This window comes from Neophocaena asiaeorientalis, unplaced genomic scaffold, assembly GCF_003031525.2.
Source record: "Neophocaena asiaeorientalis asiaeorientalis breed wild unplaced genomic scaffold, Neophocaena_asiaeorientalis_V1.1 scaffold124, whole genome shotgun sequence".
NCBI classification, from domain to species: Eukaryota; Metazoa; Chordata; class Mammalia; order Artiodactyla; family Phocoenidae; genus Neophocaena; species Neophocaena asiaeorientalis.
This window is the reverse complement of record NW_020174135.1, coordinates 14,060,165-14,078,946: the sequence shown is the minus strand read 5'-3', so window position 1 is coordinate 14,078,946 and position 18,782 is coordinate 14,060,165.

Genomic DNA, 18,782 nt, shown 5'->3' with positions numbered 1-18,782 from the left:
TTATTTCATTCTTCCTGAAGTGAATATCATTTTTCCCCATTCACAATCTAATACATGATGGAATGTTAATAAGAGTTATTTCCTAAGATTACAACAAATTTTTTAATTTAAATCATCCATTTGAAGGTGATAAACAAATATTTTTGCTATTTCTAACTACTGATGATGCTGTTCTACGGAATTAACTCAGTGTCAATACCTTCTGAATCCTGATAAAGTGGGCACTAATTTCACCTTCTCAATTCCAATTGTTTAATCATTTTCACCTTTTATTTACCTAAAATCATGTTTTTATAACCCTAATGACAACTAGTTATAAGATGTTTTAATTATAAGAGAAGTAGCTATTGAGCATTTATGTTATTCTTTTGTCACTACACATAAAATATCTGAAGTCCTCATAACAATTAAGCAAATTGTGTTATTATCCCTTTTATCTAAAAACTTTAAATAACTTTCTATATATCATACAGCTATATGAGTCAGAGCTAGAAATTGAATCTAGTTCAATCTGAATCTATGCCCTGTGCTCTTTCCTTTATGGCATACTGCCTTTCTTTTTTTGATGAAAAAAAGAAGCTTGTCTAAGAGAACATAATCTATGTATTTTTATACAGATGCATACATGCACCAAATAACATGTAAATGGAAATGCTTATTATGCAAAAGGGACGTAATAATTGTTTGACCTATATTACAAGGGCTTTGTGAAGTTAGCATATGTAATCTGTTTTGTATTTTGTAAATAATTATATACACAGGACTTAAAAACAATTTAAATGTCTTTAAATAAATGCAAGTTTCAAAGTTATTTAGCAGTAAAAGGCAGAATAAACTGGTGGAAAAGAACACAGACTCATTATATTTGTGATTATATTTCCTAGTTAAAATAAAGGGGAAAATCAGAGACTTACAAACTTTATGACACATAGACCATTGGAATAAGATATAGTTTTATAACGAAGATAGTTTACTAGATATCAAATAACAATTCCAAAGTGTCAAAAAGTTTTATTTTAATCTATGGGACACACTTATAAGATGAATTACATACATGTAGTATCTTTTCATAGCAGAGGTATATTATGCAAATTTGGGTATATACAATTTCTTCCCAGTTCTCCAATATTTTACCATTTAATTGATGATACCACTTACAATTGAGAGTCATGTATTTTGGTCATATCTCCAAACAAATAAATTCACAAGTATAGGGTCATTCGATCTTCAAAATAATAAGATCACAGAGACCCAGACATGACTGAGGGACTGACTGTTCCAGAGGTGAGTAAATAGAGGATAGTGAGAGCCAAATTCTCAAGTAGAGAAGGTATTTATCAATATGAAAATGAGAAAAGCTAGAATGAACCTTGAGTTTTTTATTGGAATTGGTGGTGTCAGTGTGAAGTCATGTTTTTGAATAGAAGGTTAACTGGATAAATAGTAAAGCAGAAAGATGACAGATAATCAGACACATACATACATACACACACACACATATTGAAAGAGTCAAAAGAGACATGACAACTAAGTGCAATGCATGATCCTGGATTGGAGCATTCTGCAAAAACAGACATAATTGGACAATTGGCAAAGTTTGAATGGGGTATATAGATGAAGGGAATTTGGATTTTCTGAAAACTTATGGTTCTTTCAAAATAAAATTTTTTTAAAATTTTGAGAAATTTTGTACAGGATAAAACAACCAATACGTTGAACACTGTAATTTGAAATAGGCCAATCTATCCAAATTAGTGTGTTTTTAAATACAGTTTTCCATTTTACTGTGTAATTACATGTTCTAATTATACAACTAATTCCTGTAAGCATACTTATATAATTAAATGATGTAATTACAGAGAGTAATTGCATAATTATAGTAACTACTAATTACAAAACATTCAATGCACAAGTAAAAAAACCAAATTAATCTCTTTAATAAAATATCTCCATAAAAGCCATTTTGGATTTTAAATAAAAATTTCATTTACAGCATATTTTAAAACTGCTATAAATTTAAAACATATTCAGTTTTTATCTTTATTCAACATTTAAAAAGTACAGATCTATTCAAGAAAAATATTGTACATTTATTTAATATTTAAAATGATTTGATTTCCTAAAATTTACTGAACTGTCCAGTCCATTATTTTCTAACACTTATTTCTAAATATCTAAGTGGAAACATGGAAAATGTTTTTTGAGAGTAAACAATTTTATTGATTTTTTTTCTTGTTCGTTCTTAACGAAGAATTCTTCATGTAATCAGAGATTCATAAATATTTTTTACTAACATCAGGGCAAACAGGAAATCCATACTATGTATGCAAAAGTGGATCCAATCTCCCATTACAAAATTAATTATATAAATCACCAACAGTAATGTTCTAGAAGACTCCTGGACATGCCTTCCTTTACTAAGTTTTCATTTGGATGAACATCTGAATGCGTGTGTGAGCATCCAGGAATGGCTCTTATTTTACTCCTGCTAACACGTTACCTTGTTTAGTTTGTCAATGCCTCCCTTTACATAGCCCTTCCTTACAAGTGTTTTGCAGAGTTAACTTTAGGCCATCAAGTACTAAGTATATCCACAAAAATCCCGACTTCCTTTTGATTATTTTGTTATGCAAGTTTGTGCCTTTCTCCCAACATGATTACAGACATGATTTTTTTCCTCTAGTATTTGTTTGTCTTATTTTTAGGAAAATAAGTATTTGTGTCTGATATTTCACTTTGATGTGAATGTACGACATTTGGTCGTGGATATCTGCATTATACATTCTTTTATTTTTTTATTTTTATTTATTTATTTTTTTGCGGTACACGGGCCTCCCAATGCCGTGGCCTCTCCCGTTGCGGAGCACAGGCTCCGGACGCGCAGGCTCAGCAGCCATGGCTCACGGGCCCAGCCGCTCCGCGGCATGTGGGATTTTCCCGGACCGGGGCACAAACCCGTGTCCCCTGCATCGGCAGGCGGACTCTCAACCACTGCGCCACCAGGGAAGCCCCATTCTTTTACTTTTGATTCCTGAAAGCTTTTGATGGGTGGGGCAACCAGCAACTTTTATCTGTGAGAGAAATGGCTTGATAAAAAAAAAAAAAAACAGAAAAACTGGTATTTCTGACGTCAGAGTACATAGGTAATTGCCCTTTTTCAATATTTGCATTTTGATGCTAAAAAAATCCTGGCACCTACATGTCTCTACGTTACTGAGAGAGGTTTAGCCCCATGAATGAGAGAATAGTAGATCTAGTTTCAGTTTCTGAAAGAATATTTTTTCTACATAACTCTGTAATATTGGGGTTATTTAAATTTTCTCCTAAATGCCATAATTAAAATTATAATTCAAGTTATATTATTTGTCTGAGAAGTTGAATTTTTTAGATGAAATTTACATAACATAAAGTTAACCATTTTAAAGTGAACAATTCAGTGGCATCTCTATTTCCAAAACATTTTCATCACCCCAAAAGAAAACCCAGTACCTATCATGGCTGCTGAGAAATATTTCCAGTCCACTTAGTTTCTACTGTCCTATTGGTATTTATTCCTCAAGTTGGAATAACTTGGGATCAGTTTCCTTGGGATTTAAGAAGTGTGTCTTTGCCTTCTATTACTAAACTTTTCCACAGGCTGTAGACTGCTGAACCCTACCTTATCTTGACTGGCCTAGAGTTACATCCTCAACCTTAGCCCTCAGGGTTACAATTCCCTGCCCCATGTTTGTCCTGCTGACTAAATTCACTCTCCACACAAATAAGGACCTCTATTGGGTTTCCAGAATTATAAACATATTATTGTTAGGAGAGATCATAGAGAAGACTGCTAGTTGACCTGTGGGCAGGATCCTGGCCATCAGAGGTGCCTCACCCCCTTCTATGTGCTTGGAATATGCACCCCCTTGCTTTCCCCATGCTAGAAGCTGCCCAAGGACACATCCTTGAGATACTAATATGTTGAGACCATCTGGACGATTTATGTGACTGAGTCCAATTAAGGATTTTATAAACTTTTAAGATTCTAGCAGATGGGTGTGGAGATCTACTCATCTTGTGGCCACCCAAGACAAACCCTGTATGTAAGTTCCTGCGCTCATTAAACCTGCTGCCTACCAGTCTGGAGTGGTCTGCCTCTTTCTTCAGTCTCTCCCTGCCCTCCAAGTGGGTTGGGGGGCGGGTATTGGCTGGCTTCAGATAACAAACAGGAAACCCCTGAGGAGGTTGCAAGCCAACAATTATATGACCTTCAGCTATTCCACTGGCTAGTAGTATACACAGAGCAATGTTAAAACAAACAAACAAAACAAAACAAAACAGAACAGTGGTGTTAGGGTGAGAATGAAGCCCTTGTCTTCTTCCTGATTTTAATGGGAGTATATCTAGCCTTCTTATTAAGCATGATGTGGGCTTTTGGTTTATATTGTTTGTCATGTTAAGAAACCGCCCACTTATTTCTAACATGCTTAAGAGAGTAAATAGCTAGGAAACAGAAAGGTTAGAAATGGGAGATGACCCAGACTTTAAGAGGTCAACATAGATGAACTCCACTTAGAGCCTCCCAATATATCTTCTGTGCTGTAAACCATAGAAATTCCTCCAGGGCTCTAGGAAACTATTGTATGATGTTGTTATATCTTACTTCTGTTGTGTTTTACATCATGTGTAAAGCCAGTTACCTGAAAACTAATCTAAGAAGTTAGATGATTTTTCCTAAATTGTGATCCTCAAGTAACTTGTTTGAATTCAAAATGCAGACTTGGATCATTGCAGATCCCTGGCCTCACCTCAAACCTACTAAATCACAATATCCATGCATGGCCACAAGGAATCCTCCTCTAAAAATAAAAATAAATCCCACATTACTCTTAAGTACAAGACAGGTTGAAAGCATTTATTTAGATGGGGTGATTTTATAATAGAAATCGTGTCTAATAAAGCCCATCTATGTGTGTTTACCAAAATTATTCAATGAAAAAGATTGAAGATTCCAGAATCCTCTTGCCCATACAAAGACCATCACTTTTTCCATCATGAGCTTTAGACAAAAAAAAAAAAAAAAAAATACCATGCAAGGTGAAAATGATATAATAGAAATATTAAGAGTGTGCCCTTAACCCTACTAACTTACTAAAAATATTAAGTAACCAGAAGGCTGGGATCATGTAGCAGTTGTCTGGGTTTCTAGTATATCACATGCACTTGACCCTTGCACAGCATAGGGGTTATGGCTGCCGACCCTCCTTGCAGTAGAAAATCTGCTTGTAAATAATAATTGGTCCTCCTTGTAATCCATTCCTCTGTATCTGCAGTTTCTCGTTACCCTTGGATTCAACCAACCTCGGATTGTGTAGTTCCATAGTATTTACTATTGAAAAAAATCTGTATATAAGTGGGCCCATGAAGTTCAAACCCTCTTGTTCAAGAATCAACTATATATTGTTGAATAGATACATAATCTATTCTATTAATACTACTGTACTCATTTTTATAAGCTCCAAAGAAAATATTCTAGTTGACATTTTTATTCCATGCCATAGAATTGCTTGGTATTTAGAAATGATAAAACCTGCCAAACTGCATCTTGACAATAAATTTTAGAACAAAATAAGCAATCATGTCAATGAGACTTTTAATAACTGCTCATGATACAACAAAGCATTTTAAATTATCATGAAGTAAGCACTTCATTTACATTTAACTAACTAGGCATGGACTGTATACTAATTAAACCATCACAGTGAGGGATACATCATCATGTGTTGAAAATACACAGATAGTTCTTAATTGGAATTCTTATACAGGCTTTAAAAAGGGGAATGAAGATTGCATGTTAATTTTAAATTGTTTTGTCAAGATGTCTGTTCTAATAGTTTTAAGAGACAACACTTTCAATCAGGGTTGGACAAACCACCACCACATCCAGTCCACAAGCTGTTTTTGTAAATAAAGTTTTATTGGAACACATCCACACCCATCTCTTTACTCATTGTCTGTTGCTGCTTTTACACTCTGAGGCCAGAGTTGCGTAGCTGCAACAGAGACTGTATGAACTGGAAAGACTAAAGTATTTACAGCCTGGACATTTGTAGAAAAAGTTTGCTGACTCCTCCTTAGATGAATTCAAACTCAATTCTGTGATATACTGTATGTTCTTGAATAATTTATTAAGCTTCTATTGGTCTCATTTTTCTAATGAACAAAATGGGAATTAAATGACCTAACGTTTATAAATTTCCTGGTGCATATAAGGCGTTCAAATTATTCTTAAGGGAGTATTTGCTTATATCAATACATTCTCTACAGCTTTTTTTTTCCTGATTATTTGGCACTATTCAGATTTGCCTTGTAGATTACTAAATATTATGTAACTATGCCACTTATTCCATGAGTACATTAAAAAAAAACTATTTATAACAGGTGCTGAGTTAGAGCCTGAGGATACAACTATGAACAAAAAAAAATGTGTTCCCTGTCTTAATGGGACTTATAGTCTAACAGAAGATAAGGACAATTTGCATAAGCAATTACGTGACAGCCTGTTAACTGCATGATTGAGAACAGACAGACACAGTAGGAGCACCTAATAGTTTTGGCACAGTATAAGTATTCTAGGGCTTCTATAACAAAGTACCACGGACTGGATGGCTTAAACAATAAAAAATTAGGGGATGGGGCTTCCCTGGCGGTGCAGTGGTTGAGAGTCTGCCTGCCGATGCAGGGGACACGGGTTTGTGCCCCGGTCCGGGAAGATCCCACATGCCGCAGAGCGGCTGGGCCTGTGAGCCATGGCTGCTGAGCCTGCACGTCCAGAGCCTGTGCTCCACAACGGGAGAGGCCACAACAGTGAGAGGCCCGCGTATTGCAAAAAAAAAAAAAAAAAATTTAGGGGATTCCCTGGTGGTCCAGTGGTTAGGACTCAGTGCTTTCATTGCCATGGTCCAGGTTCAATCCCTGGTTGGGGAGCTAAGATCCCACAAGCCGTGCAGTGCGGCCAAAAAAAAATAATAAAACAATAAAAATTTATGTTCTCACAGTTCTGGAGGCTAGAAGTTCGAGATCAAGGTGTCAGCAGGGTTGGTTCCTTCTGAGGGCTCCGAAGGAAGGATCTGGTCCAAGCCACTCTTCCTGGCTTAAAGACGGCCATCTCCTCTCTGTGTCTTCCAATCGTCTTTCCTCTGTACATGTCTATATCCAAATCTCCTCTCTTTATAAGGACATCAGTCAACTTGGACTAGGTCCTACCCTGATTACTTCATTTGAACTTAAGAAAGACCCTGAATGCAGAGCTCTAAAGACCCTATCTTCAAATTTGGTAATATTCTGAGGTACAAGGGGTTAGAACTTCAACATATGAATTTTTGATGGATCATGTTTTTAGGTTTTCTATATTCTTAACTGATTTTATGGCTATTTATTCTGTCAATTTCTGAGAGATGGGTGTTGAAATCTTCAATTATTATTGTATATTAATCTATTTCTCTTTTGAGTTCAAACTCTTTTGAGTTTTTGCTTCACAGTCATTTGCAAATAGGACTGAAAGCCAAGTATCACTATTCCAGAGTTCTTTAGTGAATGTAGCCTACCTACATTTATGAAGTATTCTCAAACACAATATCAATAAAAGCCACTATTCAGATATCATGCATTTCCTTGATAGGTACTGACAGATTCCTAAGATGCTAGGTGAAACTCCAAATTCTGTTTTCCAATTGGCATATGGTATAAAATTTTTAAAATGAGTCTTCAATTAATATGGACATATATTTGGCTGTGAATCTAATGCATTCAGTCTTTGTGTTGTCCATTTGCATTCCTGAACTGCGTATCAAGAGAACGATATTTTAAAGTGAGTATTTTTTTCTGTTTTCTTTCTTTTATGGTTAATTCAGTTACCCTATTTTTAAAAGCGAATAATTACATCATTTGTCCCTTAAAGATCCCAGCTAAGTTTAATATCCTGCCATTTGACTAGAAAGATACAGGTCCAGAAATCACATGAAGAACATGGGAAATGACATGTGAATGACATGAAAGACCCTCTCTTATGCTTCAAAAGCCTCCGTTTTTACGTAATGACCTTTATAAAAATAGGATATATATTGAAAAATATCAAATTACCCAATTTCTTTGGATTATGTTTACTTTCCTAAGGTCGTTTAGTCACTTAAATAGTTATTGCCACTTCTTTTCCCCTAAAATGAGTCTTTATCAATTTTCTTTTTTTGCAGTACGTGGGCCTCTCACTGTTGTGGCCTCTCCCGTTGCGGAGCACAGCCTCCGGACGTGCAGGCTCAGCGGCCATGGCTCACGGGCCCAGCCGCTCCGCGGCATGTGGGATCTTCCCAGACCGGGGCACGAACTCGTGTCTCCTGCATCGGCAGGCGGACTCTCAACCACTGCACCACCAGGGAAGCCCATCAATTTTTATAATATTAAAAGAAATTAAGCATTGGGGAATATTTTACAGTGTTAGACAGTGAAAGAGTCAATATATTTGTACCTTTGTTTAGGGACATGACAATGCAGTGTCACTTATGTTAATTTAAACATTCTAAGTGTACATAAACATTAACACCCATGGCATCTTAAAATATTTTGGCTTTATCATGTCACAGATTATTTTATTTAATCTCAGATCATAAAATATATGAAAGTTATAGCTTCTAAATTTAAGTTAATTTGACACAAAAATGATTTTATAAATGTTTTGTGAATTTCCTTATTCCATTACACATTTATAGAGTATAACTGAATAGAATAGCAGATGGCAAAAAAACATTATGTAGCTATCGTGTTGCATAATTCTATTGAATTTAAATTCATTAAAACACATGCCATTTTAAGAGTAGTGCCAGTATACTGAATTCTACACATCTAAATTATGCTGTTTTATAGAAACAACATATCATTTTTCAATTAGAATGTCAAAGATTGCAATCTATAAATGTAAACAGTTTGCCCCACTCTGTTGCAAAGCAGAAACATGACAAATGGAAATATGTATCATAATACATTGAAAACACTGATATTCTCCATATTTAAATCCAGTGGAGCTAGTGATTTATAACAGTGACTAGAGATGGGTGAAAGTATACATATGAGAGAAAATATTCATGTGAAACTGGGAATTGCTTTTCCCATGAAACTGAATGGCAAATTTTTTTTGTTTTTTAAGATTTTGTGTTTTTAGGGCTTCCCTGGTGGTGCAGTGGTTGAGAGTCCACCTGCCGATGCAGAGGACGCGGGTTCGTGCCCCGTTCTGGGAGGATCCCACATGCCGCGGACGCCAAAAAAAAAAAAAAAAAAAAGATTTTGTGTTTTTAAACTTATTTGGCTTTTTAAAAGATAGATGGTATAATCATTTGCTATTAACATGTCATACAATTCAGTCTTTAATAAAATAAACCAATTTAACAATAGCCATAGCTTTTTAGTTACTTTTGAAAAATCTGATATACAGTACTTTGTTATGTCTTCTAGTAGTATTCACTTAATATCTTCATGTCACATTTGAAAAAAATGCATAAATTGAAAACGAACGTACTAAGCTGGTAACCATATCTTTAAACTGATGGCCATGCCTGTTGGGATATCTCCTTTTGACCAATCTTCTTGACATCAAGAAGCTCTCAGGGCTAGATAGTGAGTTTTGCCCATGACTAACTTATGCTTGGGTGCATTTTCTTTACAGTCAGCCAACAAGGATAGGGTCAATCATCAAGTTTAACTTCCATTTTAAGCAAAAATATCCAAGATTATTCTAGAAATATTTGTGTTTCCTGACTCTTAGTATACACAGAAAACAAAAATAATTAATCTGGCTTGTTTGAAATTCTTAGCGGTATTTCCTAGAAGCCAGAAAGTGGAAATCAGCGAGATTCTGGGCAGCATATAAGAATAGCAGGAACGGACTAATGTTGAGCAGGTACTGTGGTCAGAAACACGTATAATTTACATGCTATTAGAACACCCTTGTGCAGCTATCATTCTTTTTTTTCTTTCCCTAGGTAGAGGAGGGAACCAAAGTTTGAGGAAGTGAAATAAGTGATCGGATAATCACACAGAAACTTACAAAACTAGGACTTGAATATCATTCTAATCACATCATTGTCTCATTGAAGCAAAACAATGTGGAATCATTTCTTCTGACCTCCCTGCTTCCTTGAGGACAAAATATTTGTGTCTCTTAAAATAGCCGTGTCTCCAATTACACATCAACAGGAAACTATGAATTTTCACATCCCAAAATACCGCAACTCAATCAATAACCCTTCAGCTCTAAAGTTCAGAGCATCTGTATGGCATCCCCTAAAGTATCAAGCAATTATACCTCCTCTCTTTAAAAATCTCCCTAGTTCATTTATTCATGTGGCTTCTTCCTCAACAGACAGTAAAAGTCATGAGCACCCAAACAGGAAAAGGTTGCAGAAAGCTCCAAAATTAGTGTCAGTTTCCACTTCTTATAATCAATTCAAGACCCCTAGTCGGTCTAAATAGCTTAGATTAAATTGTTAGCATTTCTCCATTATACAGATTTAAAAACAGCAACAACAACTTGATGTCCAGCTAACTAAGCTATTGGACCAACTTCACACAACACCAGTCAGTACTGAGCCATAATTCCTAATTCCCAGTGCAGTGTTCTTTCCATTCCTTTTACACAGAAGAAATTAAGTTTTATTCTCATTTTAATTAAAGTCTAATCTAATTGTAACTAAAATATAGGTAGCAATTATAACGTAAGATAGAAAACAAACATCTACTTGATGGTCTAGTGACTGAGGCTGGGATTTCTCATCCTGAATATCTGATAGGAGAACTTAAGCACTTATTGTAAAGAATCTCAGAAAATTCTGCAAAAATGTCAAATCTCAAAGAAAAAATAAAGCTATAAAAGTGTGTCCTTATACATGCAAATGTACACATGGATGAAGGAATATTGTAATGGGATATAGATGTGTATTATAACCTAGTAAATGGAAACTTTTCAAGACTAGACCCTAAATTTAGAGTCATAATTAGTCTCTAACAGGCCTCAGTAGGAATTAGAAATAGACCTCTCCTTCAGGTAAACTCAATCCAACAAATCTTCCATTTTAGGGTACAAAGCATGGCTAGAATTTAGCACCATGTGACTCTTTGACCACTCTTACATAGGACACTGTCTGCATGATACATGTGTCCTATATAGGTCTACCTAAGTGAATGACTCCCAGCCCTCCAAAATTCACTTGCTACAAATTATATCTACCAGAGAAAAACATATAGATGGAATTAGAACATGCTGTTCAGATTTCTTATGCTATTTTTAGGATCTGAATATGTTTTTTACTTCTCTATTCATGTGTGTATTATAAAGCTTTTGTAAGAGGTTTGAATCACCTCTTATTTTATGTATTTAAATAGGCTTGCTGGTATACCATAAAACATACCATCTTGAATTCTAGAGACTATAAACCACAGCCGTTTTAACACGCTTTCCAGCTCCTGGACCCATTCAAGCTTTAGTATAAAGCCATGTGAAAGTGACATTCAGAAGCAAAACTATGAGCAGAAAACAAGTTAATACACATTTGTTGGGTTGGTTGGAATGTAAAATCATAGTAAAATTCTGATACACCTGAAGTTAGTCATTTTCCTTTTTCGAGGCAATCAAAATTCAAGATTATATATAAATATCATTTGGATTTCCTTAATTTTTCTTTATTACAACTGGAAATGAATTGTAAGTGAATTCATCTTTAATGCTCCAGTATTGCTTAGTATTATTTTGTAGATAATCTCCCAAGATGTTATCATCATCCATCCATTTGGTATCAAAAATATTTAAATGACATTTAGTCCAGCAACTAAAATGAAACTTATCACACACTTAAAACTATAATCTCCTGGAAAGCAAAGAATTTATGGCTCTTGCCTTCCAGAAAAGTGAAATAGCAGCTTTATGTAGAGTTGATTCTACGGCTACAGAGACTGCAGGCATGATTTGAGGGAGAAGTGTTTAATATTCTACAACAAAATGTTCAGACATACCATTTGTTCACTTTCCTCTTTTACTTACAACAAGGGGATTGTCCATCAACCAGTGACAAAATGTTATCACTACCTTTCAATTTACCTGTAAAGTGAATCACAGCTGAGAGTGTGAGTATGACCTAAATAAATTGATACTTGGCTCTTGGGGGATGACATGCTAAATAATAATATTCCAGCAGGCAGTCCTTTGCCACAAGTATGCACTTTGTCATTTTGAGAGAATAGAATCGAAAAATCTCTGGGGCTTCCCTGGCGGCGCAGTTTTAATTTTTCTTTATTACAACTGGAAATGAATTGTAAGTGAATTCATCTTTAATGCTCCAGTATTGCTTAGTATTATTTTGTAGATAATCTCCCAAGATGTTATCATCATCCATCCATTTGGTATCAAAAATATTTAAATGACATTCAGTCCAGCAACTAAAATGAAACTTATCACACACTTAAAACTATAATCTCCTGGAAAGCAAAGAATTTATGGCTCTTGCCTTCCAGAAAAGTGAAATAGCAGCTTTATGTAGAGTTGATTCTACGGCTACAGAGACTGCAGGCATGATTTGAGGGAGAAGTGTTTAATATTCTACAACAAAATGTTCAGACATACCATTTGTTCACTTTCCTCTTTTACTTACAACAAGGGGATTGTCCATCAACCAGTGACAATATGTTATCACTACCTTTCAATTTACCTGTAAAGTGAATCACAGCTGAGAGTGTGAGTATGACCTAAATAAGTTGATACTTGGCTCTTGGGGGATGACATGCTAAATAATAATATTCCAGCAGGCAGTCCTTTGCCACAAGTATGCACTTTGTCATTTCAATGGTTATTTGATTTGAGAGAATAGAATCGAGAAATCTCTGGGGCTTCCCTGGCGGCACAGTGGTTGGGAGTCCACCTGCCGATGCAGGGGACGAGGGTTCGTGCCCTGGTCCGGGAGGATCCCGCGTGCTGCGGGGCGGCTGGGCCCGTGAGCCATGGCCGCTGGGCCTGCGCGCCCGGAGCCTGTGCTCCGCAGAGGGAGAGGCCGCAGCAGTGAGAGGCCTGCGTACCCCCAAAATAAATAAATAAATCTCTGGATTCTAATTTAAGACATTTAACAGAAAAGTTCAGAATGATGGTTAAAGCAACAGAGCTTCCCAAAGCTTTCTGATTTAGAACTGCTAACAAATCTTTATTTGAATTGGAAAATTGTCTTCGGCTTAACTGGTGAAAGAAATTGGGGAAGATTAATAAAAGGGATTCTAGGTAGAATAAGGTGTGCTTTCATTCCAGAGAAAAGACTAATAAGTTTATATGTTGAAATAGCACATGAAAAGTAAATTATGAGCAAGACAAGATGGTAGGAATACATTTCATTTTATCTCTCCTGCCAATCACAACAAAAAGTCCTAGACAAAAATATACAAATGACCTGTGAGCAGAACTCTGACAACCTCAATCCCCAGTCAGTGCTAAGAAGACTGTGGTAGAGTCCTGTCTTCTGAGTAACACATAAGTGAAGCACAGGCTCTATAAACTAAATTGACATTTGAACCACAGCCCACACAAATGAACCAGGACTTCCGAACATAACAGGTTGACTACCTGCTTAAATAGAAGATTTAAATAGGAATCAGAGTCATATAACATAATAGTCAAAATGTCAGGATACAATCCAAAAGTACTTGTCACTTGGAAAGTCAGGAAAATCTCAAGTCGACTGAGAAACTACAATCAGCAGATGCCAACACTGAGATCCCATGGGTGTTGAAATTGTCAAGTAAGTATTTTAAAGCAGCTATCCTGGGCTTCCCTGGTGGTGCAGTGGTTAACAATCCACCTGCCAATGCAGGGGACGTGGGTTTGAGCCCTGGTCTGGGAAGATCCCACATGCCGTGGAGCAACAAACCCCGTGTGCCACAACTACTGAGCCTGCGTTCCAGAGCCCACGAGCCACAACTAGTGAGCCCACGTGCCTCGAGCCCGTGCTCTGCAACAAGAGAAGCCACCGCAATGAGAAGCCCGCACACCGCAACGAAGAGCAGTCCCCGCTCACCGCAACTAGAGAAAGCCCGCGCATGGCAACAAAGACCCAACGCAGCCAAAAATAAATAAATAAAATAAAATTTTAAAAAATAAATAAAGCAGCTAACCTAAAATTGGTCCAGTCAGCAACTATGAACATTCTTAAAACACAAATGAAAAATCAGAAAAACACAGCAAAGAGATGGAAGATGTAAAGAAACAAATTCTAGAAGTTTAGAACTGAACATACAATAACTAAGAACAAAGAAACTTAGTAGCAGAACGATTGTGAGAGGAATAAAAGAGTGAACTTGAAGATAGAAAAATAGAAATGATCCAATCTGAACAACAGAGAACAGAATTATAAAAAGTGTAACTAATAAAATGTAAAATAAATCACAATATCCTATCACATATGCATTAGATTGGCAAAGTATAAGAAGCATCATTGTGTTGGTATATAGAGCAATAAGATCTCTAATAAACATTGTGTTGGTGTATAGAGTAATAAGGCACTTTGGAAAGCACTTTGGCAATACATATCTGGTAGGTGATGACATGTATAGCATCTAGCATTTCTAAGATTCATATTCTACAGAAATTCTACCACATGTGCCCAGAGAAGTATATTTAAGTTGCTAATTGGAGGATTGTTTGTAAAAATGAAAAAAAGCCCTGTTTATTAATTGAAAAGATATATTTTAGACCATTCAAACATTTCTTCAATACAGAGTAACTAAAATGAATTAGTTACATTTCCATATGCCAACATTTAATTTAAAGCTGAGTGAAAAAATGAAAATTAAGTAACATTTCAGAGTATGAAATGTTTGTTGCTATTTACTATTAATGTAAACAAAATTTTAAATGATACCACATATTTATTATGAATATATAAAGATGTAGTAAAGTATAAAAATTATATACTGATTAGTGGTTATGTTCTGATTAGTGAGAACTTCTTGGCTGTAGTGAAGGTGACTGTGTTTGAAAAGGGCTTTAAAATACACTTCAAGAACTATGACTTATATCTTATATTTTTATTTTGAAAATAATTGAAGCCTAGCATAATATTAATAGTCTGTTAAATCTGATAGTCCAGGAATGTTTGTCATATTTCTCCTGTACTTTCTGTACACTTTTTATAATAGAGAGTTTAATACAGTACACAGTGTTTCAAATAGTTTATTTTTCTAAAAAGTATAGCTCTCTTGCAGGCCTCCTGGAGCACCAGGAACGAGACCTATGCCCTGCAGAGTTCAGATTTTCTGTGTTCCTTAGTCTCATTCTAATCTTCTCCTAACATGTACTTCTTGTTCATTTACCATCAAGATATCCTGAGTCTCATTAGAAATAGCTTAACTTAATTTAGCTCCTTCATTTCCAAGTAACAGACATCATATGTTATTTTCCAGGAAGATGGAAACCCCAGCCAACAAGAAACTGATGTCTAAAAAGAGGGTAGCTTCACTTACTTTCTCTTTCTACTTAGAATATTTATTTTAATTTATAATAAAATATTTAGTTCAGACACCATAAAGTAGAAATGTAGCTATTGTTGGGAGAAGCTAAAGGTCCGTTCAAATCAAAAGGAGTACCTAATAGCCGAATAAATTTTAACAATTATTTTAGGACTAATGATATACATCATAATAACAAAAATAATAAGTATTATTTATTGATTTTATTATAGCTAGATATGGTACAAAATAAGTTACAACGCATATCTCACATGTGAGAGACTTACAAACGAACCAGATCTTAACATAAGAATAGAACACTGACCCACAATTTGTAGCGATGAGTCCAGGAAGCCAAATCATAATCTCTGTAACAATTAGTCCCAAGAATCAGGACTTAAAAACTGCCAGCTTCCCTAACTTTTACCTTTGATTCCAATTTAGAGACAACTGGAGAAGCCCAAACATGCTCTCCTCATTACAAGGATGCCCCACTTCTCATGAGTCTGCCTCTGGGTTTCCTGGCCAGCCACACCCAACCAGGGCATACTTAAAATCTTCCGATTTTTCACTAAAAAGCTTTTATACACTTCTGCCTGCCTCTGAGTCTCTGACAAATCCAGATGATGGCGCCTGACTCCCTTCCTATCCTATGTATACATAGTCTTCACTTGTTCTTGTTGGATGGTCTTCATTTATTTCCATATGTGTGTCATGAAATTTACTCCTCCTGAGACCCTTATAAAGAAAGGCATTATTGTTCCCATTTGAGGAAAACGAGGCAAAGGAAAACATATGTAACGTGCCAAAGTACCACACAAAGAAGTTAACGAGAGAGCTGTGGTTTGAACCTATAAAGTATGATTCCAGAGCCTCTACTCTTAGTACTATGAAAACTGTATTAAGCTATCTTAAATAAAATTACTAGTGTCAGTCAAAGGGGGAAAGCTGTGTTACAGTGATCCTCTAAAATCTCAGTAGTTATAATATCACAAAAGATTAGCCTTCCCTTGTTCTCCATAAACATTGCCTATTGCTTGAAAGCTCTGCTCTGCATCTTTTCACCTGGAACCAGGCTTCTCACACAGCCATCATTGATGGCCAAGGGAGAGAGAGAGCAAGGCCATCGCACTCTGGCTCGTAAAGCTTCCACCTGGAAGTGACACCCATCACTTCTGCTCACGTTGTTATTGGCCAAAGCAGGCCACATATTCACCTAATTTTGAGATGCAGGAGGTACTATCTTTCCATGTACGTGGGAAGAGGAATGATTAATTCAGCTACTGAGCAAAATAATATAAACCATCTTTGTTGTTTAAATCCCTTAATCATGTTATAAATGAAAAGGTCTCTGACTCTTCTTCAAAGTAAAGACAACTTCAATGGTGAAAATACAAATACTCTTTCTTTAATTCTCAGTGTACTTATGCCTCAGTAATATGAGGGGATTTTCAGTAGATTCAAGTGCTTTAAAGAGACAGTTGTGTCTTTGAATGCAAATAGACCTATAAATATATATATCAACAACGTAGGAATTCTCATGCTGGTTATAAACCTCATAACAAGTGGTGTCTGTATACTTCCAAACTCAGCTGGTCCCTGACTTAGTGGCCTCCGATATATCAACATCATAACTAGTGATGGAAATAGAATTCCTTCTGGAGCTTCTTTTTATCTTGGGTGACTTAGTTCACAAAATCGTTTTATTATTTTGTCAAATAAATAGTATAGTTCACTGAAGAAGAAAAGCCAAAAATTGATAAGCCAAAAATTAAGTAAAAAAAAAAAAAAAGTTATGCATGATTATTCTACCCAGCAGGAATAGCTATTAATATCGTGGCGTTCTGTAAACTTTTACTTCCCTGCATCAGCACGATGCTTGCCATGTAGTAGGCCTTGAATGGATTTTGAACGAACAAGTGAATATGCATATTCACATTTAAATATATGCATTTCAATAAAAATGGTACGATATTCTTTTAAACAGTATTCCCTTCCAAAATGGATCTATAAATTTTGAAATGTGTTCGAAAACTATACAAAGAATTGCTCTTAAAAGCAAACAAAAGATAGGTCTTTAGACAATTTAATTTGGGGTATGAAATTACCAATCTGAATATTTACATATATCAAAGATTCTCAGTAGTACTATATTAAAGAAAACTGCTTAATCTTGATGAATTCAGGATTTCCCAACCTTACTAAACAGATTTTTTTTCTTCATATCAGCTGTAATCTTCTCTCTTACATCCTCGTCACAGAAATCTCATCTTATCCATGACCGTAAAATAGGCCACTTTATGCCCTCTTTGACCTCTTGTACCCTGCAGCTACTGCTCATTGGATCAACTATGAACTTCTGATCCAAGGTAGACAAATGAGAGATGGGTCAAAAATATAAGAATTAGGGCACAGGTACTCATTTGGAAAACAAACGGAAAATCTTGGGGGTTGAGGCCATTGTTTAAGGACAATATGTAAGTAGATCAATGAACTGAAAAACAGATTAGAGAGAAAGTGAAAAATGAAGCAGATACACAATGAGAAGCAAAGTCAAAGAGACAATTAACTATTTAGAAAGAGAGAGAGAGAAAGAGGAGTTACCTGACAACAACGCAATTCCCCTGAGCCTAGCATACATTCACAATTGAATTCCAAAGATTCCCTTACTTCTTTATGTTAAACATCATTTTAATCAAACTTATTTTTACCAGTAGTTAAACAAAACTACTGCCATTTTTTCTTAATGAGTATATAATATTACACTGAGAAGTTCCATAATTCATTTAAACCATCTCATATGTTTGAACATTCAGGTGGTTTCTGACATACCTCCTCATTCTGGACAAGTTCAGTTAAAAAAGAACTAAACCTTCAGGCCACTTGTCGCTCACACCTGTGCACCTGTGTGTCTCTCCCTTTTATTTTTTCTCTACTCCAATCAAGATGAAACAGGTTTGAACTCTGCTGCCTTTTGTCCCTCCTACCCTATGTAGCAACTCTCAAGCACTAGTTGTCATAGGAAAATAGAGTCTTATGGATGTACCTGTGTTATCTAAGCCTGCCAGGCTGCATTCTGATATGCTAAAGAAAATCCCCCTTCTCTTGATAAAGCCGGGTTTTCAAGCTTATTGTCCTATTGCCAATTTAAACAAACAAACAAACAAATGAAAAAAATCTCTTTTGACTGTCAAAGCTGAAAAATGACTTCCTTGTTTCCAAGAGTATTTATTGAAACCCAGAAAGTCATTTCTTCAAGGGGATCGAGGATGGGG